At 39.1% G+C, this 15,026-nt stretch overlaps 1 pseudogene; it reads left to right on the forward strand.

The window, feature by feature from the left end:
• Positions 1 to 10,503: 10,503 nt before the first annotated feature.
• On the forward strand, positions 10,504 to 13,467 carry LOC101711337 (folliculin pseudogene; annotated as a pseudogene).
• Positions 13,468 to 15,026: the final 1,559 nt, after the last annotated feature.

The raw sequence follows: 15,026 nt of genomic DNA on the forward strand, positions 1-15,026 counted from the left end.
TGCTAAAAATAATTGCAGTAGTCAAGGTATCAGATGAATATGTAATGACTTAAAGCTGTGACATTAAGTCTGTGGAGGTGAAGATGGGTATAAGAAGTATGAGAAAGATAAACTACAAGGTACAGAGACAAATTATTTTACTGAAGAAAAAGAGAAATAAGTCATATATCTTTGCATCTGACACCATAAAGCTCAACTAGCTATTTGTTACACCATCTTATTCAGAATTAAATGTTTCTTAAGGAAATATTTTAAATTTAATTCTTGAGAAATAAACATTTTCAAAAGGTGGCCAGACACTTTTATTTTCTTAGGCTACTAATAGCCTTTTAAATGGAAAAGATTTTGATAAATTGGGTGGGTGATATACCTGCCCTGGGAATATTCTCTGTTTCACTCACAGTTTATGATGCTCTAGACATTAATACGACCTGCAGAAAATCTAGACCTGGTAGAGTAGCCACCAGAGTAGCCAGGCCAAAGCTCATGGTTGTGGTGTGTTCCTTCAGTCAGCAGAGAATCATCCTGGCCTTTCAGTAATACTCACCAAAAGATTAGCCATCAGTGTCCTTGGGATTCAAAGTACACTCCCCCAAAACACACATACACAACAACAACAAATTAGATTCAGAACTCAAGAAACAGAAGTCCAAGAGAGAAGATGGTAGAAAGCCAAGTAACAAGAACACATCTGTGAAGGCAAAGCCCAGCCCTTTGTTTGAACAAGACTTAAAGAAAGGGATAATTATATGAAATCAGAAAATGTTTCTATAATCTTCAGAGAAGCAGAACCTTCCAGATCTCTGTGAAGGTAAGATGTGCACGTTTATCAAAGGAAGATTCGGTATTCAAGATGAGGACTGGCTGGGTATAGAAGCAGGTAGATATTTCTCTTGACTTCATGTCTGTATGTAGTTCTTTAGAAGTGGCCCAAAGTGGCAGTTTAGAAAGAGAACTACTAACTAGGAAGACACAGGGTCTAAGAGTCTCCTTGCCAGGGAAAGTCACAATAGCATGGATCACACCTCTAAAATGTTTTAAGCAAATGTCAAACAGAACAGGAGACCAAATCCGGTGCTGATGTGAGACTTTGGTCCTGCAGCGACAAGGAATTCCCTGGGTGCCTTCTGAGACCAAAAGCGGCAGTTCAGGGAGGGTAAGGGTCCAAAACTGCATGGAAACAGATGCCTGGTATACCTGGCACACACGGGCTCAGCAGTCAGTCCTTGAAGTGCAGTGGATGTAGGTGTTGGGACTTCAGTGTTTGCCCTGAGCTGAACTGTGCGGTCTAACTGCATGGCAGCTGGTGTATATCACGTTCACCCTTTGCAGGAAGTCAATCTTGAGAATCATATTCAAACTTCAGTTTAAGCAGAAAGATCATATTGTGAAAAAGAAACACTAAAGTTCATTTTTTAACATGTAAAACTGTATGCACAAAAATATATACCTAATTATTGAAAATTAGCTATTTCTTTGCTTTTTAAAAAAAGTTTTGTAAGGATTAGTAATTGGTGAGCATTTATCCTGCAATATCTAATTAAAATATAATTATGGAAACATGCAGTTTTAGGTGAAATTCTAAATACATTTTCTTTGCAAACTTGGCCAAATGCTATCTTCCTACAATACTCATGTGAAGAAAGTGAATAGAGGGTTTATCTAAACTGGGAAAATCTTGAGAACAAATCTTAACACGCCTCCTCCTGTTTATTCATTTACTTTATTATTATAAACTTGTTGTTTCTCAATCTTACTGGAAGTCACTCATTAAATGAAAATAAGGGATGGAATAGTGTTTTAAAGTGGGAGTTTAGAAGGTGCAATGTCTCAGATGATGATACAGCAAAATGTGGTGCCTTGGCCTGCTGAATGCTTTGAGGAGGAGTTAAGAAGGTTTCTCCTTACTCCTGCTACCTCTCTCCCTCTGTGCATGTTGTAGAAACCAGAGTTCCTTTCAGCCTAGGAATGTCTTAGAAACTAGACTTTTTCTTGCCTTCTCTTCAAAGCAAGCCATGAAGCCTGGAAAGGTCTGATCCACTGTCCCTGAAAGCAAGTCACAAGCGCTTCCATTTGGTGAGTTTTTGGTCCACCTCTAGGAGAAGGATGCTGCATAGAAAAGCCATGAAGAGTCTCAACAGACTACCTAGTCACGTTTCTCCATAACTAGCCACTTCTTTCATCAGCTCAGTACAAAAATAGTTTTCATTTTTGAAAGTTTCTGTGTCATATAAAACCTTGATTTATGTCACGTTTTTCTCTTGCTAATCTATCTTTTGTTTTAGGGGTTTCAATCAGGGCTCTTTAATCTATATTACCTTTTGGCCCTAGGAAGAATTACTGGGGAATCAGGACAAAAAGACCTGCTGAAAATGATAACAAAAGAGACTGACGCTTTCTCAAAAACTTGGAAAAAAAGGCAGTATTGTACATTTGTAGAGGTCTGTTGTTCTATTAAAGAAAACATCAATTCATTAAGAGTTTCTACATTTGTAGTATTAAATTCTATTCAGAAGTTATTGTATGACTAAAATAAAATAATATAAAGGTTTTGTGTTATAAAATATTAATATGTGGTGTGCTTATTTCTTTTCTATGGGTAGCTATACATCTGAGTCAAGAAGCTAGTGTTGAATTTTTGCACTATTAAGGCATTTTTCTGAAAAGCTAAAGTAATACATTCCGGGTCACTTTCTAAGAATTTTTATGACATAAAATAAAGCTTAATATGGTGTTTTCCCAGTTGAAGATATCAACTTGCTATCTTGGAGAAACCAAAATAATTGAGACAATTCCATTGCAGTAGCTGAGAAAATATTATGAGCTCTAAATATTTTGCTTTATATGTATGTGCTTGTATTTTACATAGTAATACATAGAGTAAGAAAGTAAGAAAGTAAAATATATGTCTTTAAGTCATAGCCAAAAAAATCTATGCATCAGAGATTTTTTTTCTTAGATTTTGTTCTTCACCAGACAAAAAATTTAATTAAGCTGATTAGTTACGATTTGGTAGAATAACTAAGCAACATTTGGTTACCTATTCATAAATATAATAAATAAGTAGGCCAATACCTCAAGGTTCATAATCCTTGTGGGGCTCAGAAGTTGAAACAAAGAAAAATTTTCTTATCTTTTAATTTTTTTGCATTTGGAGTGCCTTAGAAAGATGGTATAAATTTTTTGGAAAAACTGCTTAAATATTGAGTATTAAATTTCAGATTGCTACATAAATAAAATTAAAATTGAAATGATCAGATTTATGAATCAATGATTTAGGAACTTTAAAACCATAACAGTAATTCTAACCACAAGAAAATGAGAGGCATAGTTTTACTTAGATTTAATTTCTATTGTAACCACTTCACATTAAGTTTTCTCCTAGAAAATTGTAAACATTTCAAAGACATCATGTATGCTTGCCAATATTTTGCTATGAACTGAAGGACCCTAGTTAGCAAGACAGATTCCCTATTGCTGCTGAAGGACCCACCTGCCTGCCCTTTAGATGAACTCAAAAGGAGGAAGCTTAGAAACCTCCTCCCCTTAGAGAGTCTCTTAGAAACAACAATTAATCAACTATTGTTTAACAAATGTTCTAAGGACAGGACGTTCTGCTTCTGTACCTTTTGCTTGCTTTGCTAGTTCTATCCCATGGGGGGGCCTAGAAACTGCTGGCCTTGAAGGCCTATAAAATATGTTAATCTCCCCCTAGTTGGTGCTTGGCTTGGTCCAGGCCGGTAATAAACTCCTGTGTGGATTTAATATTGGTCTCTGGTTGGTTTTCTCTCTCGCTGGGTCTAACATGAACAACACATCCTCTCTTTTAAACAATAGTTTTTTTCCATAGGAACACTTGTTTTTCTTTACAGAGAAATAGACATTACCATATTATAATCCTCAGGCTCATGATATGGTTTGTTATATTACAAGGCAAATGCACTTATTTTATGGTTGAGTGTGAGCCCATTAATTAAAATTGTATTATAAATCCCCCAATTCCTGCCAGAAGAAAACAGAGCATCTGTCTTACTCAGAAACAGGAAATCTGTCTGAAATATGTGCTGCTGCCTAGCTTATTGTGTAGGGCAAAACACATTTCTCCCCTCGTGACCTCACTTTAAGCAATTTGAATTAGAAAAAAAGTCAGTATTTAATTCTGACTTGAACTTACTCCTCCACACTCTAACAGACTCTTTATGATAGTAATTACTTTTGGATGTTGAGATGAGGTGTTTACCCACCAAAATTATTTAAATGAAATAAATTACAACATTTGCAGAGGGCTCTTGGCAAAGCTATTACTCAAATAGAAAGAAGGCATTTGGAATCTTATAGAAATTTAAGAAGTGTGATTTTCTATGTAAAGCTTATTGTAAGAAATGCATCACATATTATTGAGAAACAAAAAGTTTTAATTTCCCAATAAGGAGAGAAAATCTATAGTGTGTGATGTTCTAAGATTGGAATATGTTAAATGCTACAGACATAGCTTAAAAGGACCAAAGCAGAGTTAAGATAGTGCTTCCTAAATTCTGGTTACACCGTGGAAACTCATGGAGAGACAGAATACAATGCTGATCTCTGTGCTTCACACACAGGTCAGCTCTACTTTCTGGAATAGGATTGGTGTTTTCCTTTCCAATTCTCTCCAGGAGCAGCCTGAGTGGGTGGAGACAGAGCTCTCCAGACCTCAGAGACCAGTGCCTGTGTAAGGTCCTCTGGCAACTGCACCACAAAACAAGAAAAAGAATGATGGTAGAGCAACTTTTTCAATAAAACTGATTTTATTCATATTATGGTGTTAATATTCTTTCTTTTAGATGATGTTGGTAATAGCAGATAACGTTTATTTGTTGCTCTGTTTTATTACCTGTTTGCTTGCTCATTTTGCCCTGTTATGTAAAATAAAAGTAGTTTGTAACCCTACATAAATCTTTTGTATAGTTTTTCCTCCACTTTTGAAGAACAAATCTTGAATTCCGGCATACATAGAATCACAACTCTTAATCTAAATTCATAATTTTCATTGGTGGCCAAACTGGTGCCCAGAAATTCTAAAAATCCTGATAGAAACTGAGATCTAGTTAGGCCCGCGGCCACACCTACCTCTCCATCCTGAATTCTCCATCAGCAGCTCAGGCTGGTCTTCCACAGAGATCGGTTTACTCTCTCTAGGACTTAAAGCCAACAATATGTTTCCCATGTTTTTTATTTTTTCTCAGAATAAGCACAGGTATTAACAGAGGCTATTAACAAAGAAGTTATTTCAATAAAAGATAAGCTAAACTTTGTCAAAAAGGAAGTTCTCTGATTTGTTTTTAAACTAAAATAGTGAAGTTAAAAGGAAACAAGAAGGGGAGTCAGAAGTCCAATGGTGAAACAACTGAGGCTTAATAGTAACGTGGATTGTCCCTACTTCTATAGCATTGCCTTACCTAGTGGCTCGTTTCTCTCCCCATTCCGCTTTTCCTTCCTCTTTCCCTCTCCTCATCCCCATCTTTTCCTCTCCCTCTTCCTTCTCCTCTCCTTCTCCTTCTTCCTTTTCCTCTTCCTCCTCCTCCTCCTTTCTCCTTTTCTCTCTCTTTCCCTCCCTCTCCCTCTCTCTCCCCACCCCTTCTGCACAGGATTAAACCCAAAGCCTTGCACAGGTTAGGCAAGGACTCTGCCTCTGAACTACATATATCCCTAGCTTCAAGGTTTTTTTTCCTGTCTAAACTGCTTCCACTGCCTTTACCTTTCTCATCCCTCATCTTCTATCAGAAACTTAATTCTAATTAATCCTGTATAAAAAGAATTTTTTGATTCATCAGCATAAAGTGCCCCTCCAATATGTTTCTTTGGCAATTTCCTTTTTTAAAACAACCAGAAAAATTGCACATTTTTATTCTTCTATCTTAATATTCAATGCAATATATTATGACAATAATTTCCAGTTACTGAAAATGTTTTGAGATCTAGGAGCATTTAATACCTAAGATATTCTATCCTTAGTATCTAATCAATGTGTTACATTCTTTTCACATTTTTCCATCTATCAAATATCCCTTTATTTAGTAATAAGAGCACTGAAGAACTCTTTAGAACTTGGTTCTGACTAGGTAGAGGAATGAGGCCATTCAGTCTGTACTTACTTTAGATGCATATTCTGCCTATCATGTGAAATCTCATTCTGTGATATGGTAGGTCATTTCTTCCTTCCACTCCAACTATCTAAATCCAGCCCATTTATCAAGTTCTGTAGGGTCTGTCACTTATTCTTATACAGGTTATCTCTGCTAAACTCTTGTTTCTTTCTGCTCCAACAACATTGGACTTGTTGAGTCACATGTATTGTTTTTGCCCCCCATTTAACCAGTAAGTGTTTTTGTTTCTGTCAATGTGTCTGGTAATTCTTGGATTTTTTTCCCTATTGAGAATGTAATGCAAACTCTGAATTTTCTCCCTGGAGGTAGTAAATTCACTTAGACACATGGAAGATATTTATGAATCCCTAAAGTCTACATGGATTGAAAAAGACTTAAGATCTGAACTAGAATAAAAGACTCCTGGGGAATGCAGAATTTATGACTAGCTGTGTCCCTTCAAAGACTTATAAAGCATTTGGTGATAGTTGAGGAAATGATTAGAGATTAGATAGATTCCTTCTGGAAGGTATATGATTATTATATGGTAGGTGAATGTAAAGAAAACAGTTTGCTGCAATGTAAGAAAATCAGCATTATCTTCTTTAACCCATTCATGTGCTAATTAATCCACTCAACGTAAGTTTTTTGAGTAGTTATATGTTCTCAGAAATTCTGTTAGGTACTGACAATACTGGAAAAATTGAAAGGAGGTCTCAGTCCTTGAAGGATTTTTGACAAAAAAGACTGATATTGAAAAATAAGTTGCAATTGTAATAAATGACATGTCAATAAAAGAAAGAGAAAAAGAAATGACAATAGTAGGGAAAATTGTGAGGCATATTACTGTGAAGTCAACCTGGAATTTCTAAGCAACAAAATTAAAAAGATAATTCTCAAAAGGCAGATATTTAGAAAGGAGTCCTAATGTGGTTTACCCTGATTACTTAGCTAATTTAGCAGGTATCCCAGAAGTATCACTGTTAGATCTAATTATTCTGAGAATGTCATCATTTTCAACAAAATAATTTCATTTCTTTATTCACTGAGCAACTAATGAAGCTTCCTTTTTCCATATTGCAAAAATGAAAGTGTTACAAATTGACTTCAATAATAGAGTACTTTTGTCATAAGTGGTATGAATTGTCTTTCACTAACTTAAGAAAAAACAAAACCAACCAAACAAACAAAAACCCCAGCGTATTTATTGGAATATTCCAGTAACTATTTAATTAGAAAAAATGGAAAAAAACCTCATCAAGTTTGGGCCTCTATTAACATTCACACAGAAGCTTGCAGTCGTAAAATTTGGTTAGGAGATTGCAAGTAGAAGAGCTGAAAGCGGGCAGCTGACCAAGATGGAGAAAGTTACCCACTGAGAGCGGGGAGCAGCAAGATAGGTTTTGACTGGATAGGAGAGTCCATCCAGGGAGTGCAGCTGGTCTACAGGACTCCGTGCTGTGACTTCTTCAAGCCTGTAATCATGAGCCTATTTGAGACTATGGAGGAATGCGTTATAGAGGAAAATCTATTTACCATTAGTCAATCTTTCAAATTGATGGTACATACACTGCAGACATTTCTAGAAAATGAGGCAAAATTATATAAACCACCAAAAGCCATCTTTTGCACTTTTAGTTTTAATTCCATCTCTAGTGAAAGAGAGAAAGAACAGTCCATTGAAATTGCACTGGAGTTTTTGAAGCCCTCTCACCAGCTGAAAACAAACTTCTGAAAACCCACACTCTCTAACCCTATTTGTACTGTGTAAAGAAGCACTGGGCCTGAAGCCTTTTCCCTAAGGACAGATAGAAAAAAAATGAGATTATATTTAGACAAAGGAGAAAAATTCTACTTTGAGAACTCTTTTTAATACTTCATCTCAGAAGAGGATAGCAACCCTAACAGGTATTATTTTCCTTTAATTCTTTAAGGGCACAAAGACTAACATTAATTTACTTTGTGTGCTGATTTGCAGTACTAAAACTGTACCTGAAGGCCATTCAAAATTTTCTATTTACAAAGTTCTTAAATGAAATTAAAACCAAGGAGCTGTTCTGGAAGGCCAAGGCAGGAGGATCACAAGATCAAGGTCAGCTGGGAAAATTTAGCAAGATTCCATGTCAAAATTAAAAGATCTGAAGATGTAGCTCAGTGGCAGAGCACCTGTGAGGTGCTAGCATCTGTGAGGCCTAGGGTTCAATTCTCCCAAAACACATGAAGAAAGCAGCAGAAACAGCTAAATGTATAAGATGCTAACAAGAATTGTTGTTCACCTTTTAAAAACCCAGTAATAGAATGTGATTATTTTACCCCGATATGTTCCAGAATCTAAATCCAATGAATATGATTATTTACAATGTGCCTTTGAATAAAATTAAGAAATAGACCTATGCTTAATAATGGACTGTAATAGCAGATACATTTGTTATTTAATTGAGTATAGAAAAACTTGAATTATGCATTTTTACACTATGAGAATGTTGACTAGTTATTTGAAAATAGAAAAGGAATAATTTACATCCTATACAACATTTTCTATGCCAAAATAACCTTAGATTGATCAAAATTGAATTTTAGAAAAGGTTATTATTTTCTTCAAAATTATTTCTCCTCTTACTGGTTTTGAAAAGAAATTATAGCAGATAAAAATAAAACTATATTTGATTCAGGATTTCATTTGCATAAATTAAGAGCCATCTCAAGGACATTATGTGGTTTTAACCCAATATTTTAAATAGATGACTTTTTGTTATTTCTGCCAAGAGGCAGACAACCTTTCTTGGCCTACATTTTAATAATTTTCCCACTAAGAAAATGTACAAAAGGGGTGGAGAATAATCCTTAACCTACATTTTGCTCTTCTCTGAAATTACAACATGAAGCAAGTAAAATTACCCCTTTTTAATATTGTTCGAATGTCTGAATGCCTCTTCATCTTTTTCTTCCTACTTTAAAGAGAAAGAAATAGCAGAATGGAACTCCTTCAATATTTTGGGCCAACAACATCTGCATTCACATCTGTTCTCCCCTCATCCTTTAATAATAAAGCAAGTATTCATCCAGGCATCCTTTCCCACTATTTTCCAAATAATGTTACAAAACTCTGTTGTTTTTATTCTTTTTTATGCAGATGCTCCCCTTTATTATTTACAGATTCTCCAGTCTCTCCTTTCTTTACTGACCCTCTCTCTGCTGCTGCTGCCTTTCTACTTTCCTCTTTCTCTAATCATGGCACATTCACTCTCACTCCCTCCTCAGCCAACTGTCTTTTTCCCACTGCCATTATTTTAATATCTTACCTCTTGCTAAGGTCAACTGTGACATCAGTGGCTCTAATATAATGAATAATATTTTAGTCTTTGTTAGCTGACCTTTGCAAAGCATTTTAGAGCATTGGCCATTGTTCTAAAGCCACAGTTTTCCTCAGACTCTCATGGTGATACTGTTCATTTTACGCTAATTTCTCCACCTGCACATTTGTCTTTGTTGCCTTCCCTTATCCAGCCTTTACATACTGAAGTTTTTGAAATCTTGGATTAACCACACTATAAACTTTCTCCCTAGAAGACTTTATATCATGTGTATAAAATAATAATTCCTCAATGTATTTCTTCAGCCCAGGACTTTCCTCATCTAAACTGAAGACCTGCCTGTCTCATTGCCAGCACAGGTACATTTGGACTGTCACTAATGGAAATCACAAAAAACTGATGAAATCTGATTTGCTTCTTGAGAAAGATCTGGGAGCTGGCTTGACAATTACAGCTTGGCAGCTTTAGGGGTTCAGAATACGATCCCAGAATGTAATGTCTTGGCATGTTGAGTACTTTAACTGAAGGAGCTCAAAAAGACCCCAGGAGCAAGGTCAGCTTCCACCTTCCACCCTTCTTTCTCTTACTCCCCTTTCTTCTTGGGGCAGGTCACAGAAATGAGAATGCCTCTTCCACAAAAGAAGCCATAAAACCTAAGAATATTACTTTGCTTGCTCTCTACCTTTCTCTGTGGGACTTGGGCATAAAGAAATTCTCTGCTCCTTTCATCTAATAATAGGTCATAAGAATCTCATTCCATGATAGTCCTCCCCTGTCCCCAGGAGGAAAGATTGATATACAGACAGCTCAGAAGGATCTGAACCAACAGACTTCTCTGGGCTCTCCTGTGTGTCAGTATCAGTTTATGCCCCTTGGTCCAAATATAATTTGGTTTCTATTGATTCTTCACTGAACCTAAGCATAAAAATGAAGCGTCTTCCCATGTCTTTGTTTCTGAAGGCTACCAAGTCACATAAAGATTTTATGAGATGAATGTGATCGTTTCCTCCTGTTGATCTTTGTGTGTCAGATGTATCCTGAAACCCTAGAAGGGGCTTGAGGACACTGCCCTCCTCTGCATCAGCTGGTCTCCCATTTGCAGCCAGGTCATGTTATTCTCCTGCTGAACGTAAAGAATCTCACAGAATGTTAACACCAATGTCACTTTGAGACTGTGATGAAGAAAAAACAGTCCACTTCATACTATTTTTTACACACAGACAAATATAATTTTCCTCTATAACTCATAAAATATTGAACACCCATCCTGCAGGAAGTATAAATGACCATTGCTGGACCCAGTCACACTCTTGGGGCTTGGTGCTGGCTACTAGAATTACGGGCATCCCTGAAAATGTCAAGTCTTTACATATGACCACTGTTGCCATGGCTGACTTGTCTGGCAGATCTTTGCATGCTCTGGTCTAGTCGGGCTGGTGGAGGTGTGACTCTGCTAAGTGTAAGGCCTCTTCCTTACCTCCAAGGCACCATGAATGCTATAGTTGCCCTCTGTCACTTCTGTGAGCTCCATGGCCCTTGCACTCTGTTCTGCACCCAGGTTCTTCATGCACCCCTGCCTCAGGGGGCTGGGAGCGGGAGCGGGCCAGGGCCAGGGCAATCAGGCTGAGGAGGAGGAGGGTGGCATCCAGATGAACAGTCAGGTCCATACCCACAGTCCAGCTGAAGGGACCAGTGCCGAAACTAACAGCCTGGGGCCCAAAAAGTCAGACATGTGTGTGGGCTGCCAGTCACTTACTGCAGGGCACTCAGGCTATATCAGCCATGATAAAGAGACCTCGATTAAGTACATCAGTAGCCAGCACCCCAACCACCCCCAGCTCTTCAGTACTGTCTGCCAGGCCTGTGTCCGGAGCCTGAGCTGCAAGGTGTGCCCTAGCCATGAGGGGCCCATTTTCTTTGGAGATGAGCAGCATGGTTTTGTGTTCAGCCACCCCTTCTTCATCAAAGACACCCTGGCCAGGTACTTCTAGCACTGGTACAGCATCATTTCCATCATGATGGACCGGATTTACCTCATCAACTCCTGGCCCTTCCTGCTCGGGAAGATCCGAGGTATCATTGACGAGCTCCAGAGCAAGGCCCTCCAGGTGTTTGAGGCAGAGCAGTTTGGATGTCTCCAGTGTGCTCAAAGGATGAACATGGCATTCACGCCCTTCCTGCACCAGAAGAATGGCAATGCAGCCCGGTCCCTCACCTCCTTGACCAGCTATGACAACCTGTGGGCCTGTCTGCACACCTCCTTTGACTGGCTCCTGAAAGTGTGTGGCAGCCAGCTGACAGAGAAACTCCTAGAGGGTGTACCGACAGAGGACACCTTGGTGCAGATGGAGAAGCTTGCTGACTTAGAAGATGAATCAGAAAGCTGGGACAACTCTGAGGCTGAAGAAGAGGACAAGGCCCCTGTATTGCCAGAGGGTGCAGAAGGGCAGGAGCTGACCAAATGTCTGACAGATTCATCCTTACTGTCAGACTGTGGAAGCTGTCTGTGTTCAAATCTCCGAGGCACACGAGACAGGTCCTGGGCGCCCCATCATTCCGCATGTTGGCCTGGCCTGTTCTCATGGGGAACCAGGTGAACTGGAAAAGCAGAGATGTGGACCTGGTCCTGTCAGCGTTTGAAGTTCTTAGGACCATCCTGCCTGTAGTCTGCATCCACATCATCCCGTACAGCAGCCAGTATGAGGAGGCCTACCGGTGCAACTTCCTGGGGCTCAGCCTGCACAGGCAGATCCCTGCCCACGTGCTATCCTCAGAGTTCCCAGTCATTGTGGAGGTCCACACAGCCATGTGCTTTGCCCTCCATCCAGTTGGATGTGAGAATGACCAGTCTCTCAGGAAGTATGAGTTTGTGGTGACAAGAGGGAGCCCAGTGGCTGCAGTCCGAGTAGGCCTCACCATCCTGAATAAGACTGAAGTGGCCCTGACCAACCAACCAGAACTTCTCTGTGGATGTGATGGACCAGTGCCTCGTCTGCCTCAAGGAGGAGTGGATGAACAAAGTGGAGGTCCTCTTTAAATTCATCAAGGTGGACAGTCGGCCCAAGGAAGACCTGCAGAAGCTCCTGAGTGACCTTGGTGCATCCGAGGAGGACAGTGTCAAGCTGCTGAAATTCTGGATGACAGGCCTAAGCAAGACCTACAAGTCACACCTCATGTCCACAGTCTGCAGCCCCACTGCCTCTGAGTGTTGTATCTGACTCCATTGGGTTTGTTTCCATGTGCACTTTCTGGGAAATGGTGGTGGGAGTGCACAGGCCATCCTCCAGTGCAGAGAGAGGAAGGACTGCTGTTGAGTTTCTGGACTTCAGGCACACAGCCGTGTCCTGGTATTGGGTAGAAACTGTTAGGCTGGGCTCTGCCCTGTGTGGGGCTCAGGGTATGTGTGGGTTTTAGCACATTCCATAGCTGTCAAACTTCCTGCATGAGGAAGGCAGTGGAGACCATGAGAAGCTCCATGAGGGAGACTCAGGAGCACTTGGCTCTTGTGCCTTAGATGCAGCTGCAGAACCGAATGAAGGACTCAGTGTTTGGACTGCAGTAACCTGTCCTCTCTTGGGATATGTCTGAACCCTTTCCTTTTTAAATGCAGTAAGTTTCCTGGGCTGTGTGTTTAAGTGTATGTTTTGCTGTTTGTGAATATTGAGAACATCCTCCCATCCAGTTGGTTTTGGTCATCTGCTTTTAAGTTAGGGCTCTGTAAAGGCTTTTGGAAGTAAAGTGGATGTTCTCCTCCACACTAGGTCCTCTGAAATTCGTGTTCTGAGGCAGTGTGGCTCATCTTGTGGGTACCTTCCCCTGCATTACTATGGAGTTAACCTGTGGCTTAATGATCCAGCCCTTGGCTCTACATAACGATGCACCTTTGCTGAGGCATTTCATTGATCACCTCATAGACAGTGAAACCCACCATAGCTTCATTCTGAGTCACTTTCTCCTGTATTGTGAATTTCAACATTTACACATGGCTGCCGTGCTGCTGACGACATCATCCCATTGCACAGCTTTAATGAAGAGTCATGGCTTGGAAGGATTTTTGTGGCAGATTTCCCAATTTGTTTATAGTTTTTAGTGTTCATTTAATTTATATTTAACATAAAGACTTAAATGTATTGTGACTCTGTGTAATACAAGCATTGAAACACAATAAATATCTATTTAAAAAATGATCATTGCTTCTTTACCAATTTCTGTATTAGTCTCCTCTAGTCTGTTTTTCCTTCCTGTGAGATTTATTGAGGTACATTGTCATAGTGTACATTGTCCCAAATTGCTGAAAATACCCAATATGGAGTGAAACCATTCATTTTCTTTGACCATATCTGAAATAACCCAGACTAATTCTTTAATAAGTTATTTCTAATGACCTTCTTACTGAGATGTCCCATGTTTCACTATGGTGTGCATTTTCCCTCATGATAATAAGTCATGAAACCAATTGGTTCTTCAGCAGGTATTTTGCTGGGGTTATAAACTTCTTCATAGAACTTATGCCAGTAATAAATAAATACATAAATATGGAAACAAGTGCTATGGATAAAATGGTCAACTTGATTGGCTTGGGGCTGCCAAGGTTAGTAAATCACACTTCTGGGTCTGTCTGTGTGGGTCATATTGGCCTAACCTTGGGTACTATTTCTGGTCCTGGCTTCTTCCTCTCTGGTGTTGTTTCCCTGCTCTCCTTCCTGGTCACCATGAGCTAAGCAGCTTTATATGACACTCCCTTCTGCCATGATGTTCCTGCCCTGGAGCTAGATGACCAGGTACTAAATCCTCTGAAACTGTGAGACAAAATATCTCTCTTCCTTTACATTGCAGGTAATTTCTCCCACCAACAGGAAAGCTGACTGATACAAGTGTTTATGTCTCTCTCCCATGGGCATACAAGGTCCTAGGGTGAGGGTTGGTGCTATGTTGGATTTGTTCATTAGTGGCTCACCTGTGTTCAGTCCAGCACTTTGAAAATAGCAATGTTTTGTGTTTTCTTGGTTATTTATCTCCTTTTATGCTTATTGCCCCAATACTGAGCTGTGATAAATGCCTTTACCTGCCATTGCTATAAACACTGCTTACTTGTTATTATGTCTTTATTGTATCAGTACATCTGTCTTCTACATCTGCTTAGATGCCAGATTTGCAAGGGAATGCATGGTGTGCAGTAGTTTACCAGTCCCAGGCTCAAAGGATGTACATAATATGGACAGTTGGAGGATTGTAATTATTCAAAATGATTTTGTGTCAATGATGTAATTAATGTACACTTGTTTAACTATCCCTGTGAGAGACCCAATATATGTTATATAAAAAGCTAAGGAACATAAGTTTAGTTTTGCTATCTATAGGATATGCCAGTGACAGTTTGACAGAAAATTATTTTTATTGTAAACTAGCAGGCTCAACAGTCTCTGTCTCTTTGAGAGAAGCCATTTGCTAAGCAGCTAATTCTTACTTCTTAGAGATTATTGCTTTACTCCAAAAGTAACATTTTTGACTAGATTTGATCTTTACAGCCTAGCCCTATGTGGTTTTAAATATAAATTATCAGTACAGTTTAAAACTTATATGACAA

This window comes from Heterocephalus glaber, unplaced genomic scaffold (assembly GCF_053883595.1).
Source record: "Heterocephalus glaber isolate CG9 unplaced genomic scaffold, H.glaber_assembly_v1.0 deba00001733, whole genome shotgun sequence".
NCBI lineage: Eukaryota > Metazoa > Chordata > Mammalia > Rodentia > Bathyergidae > Heterocephalus > Heterocephalus glaber.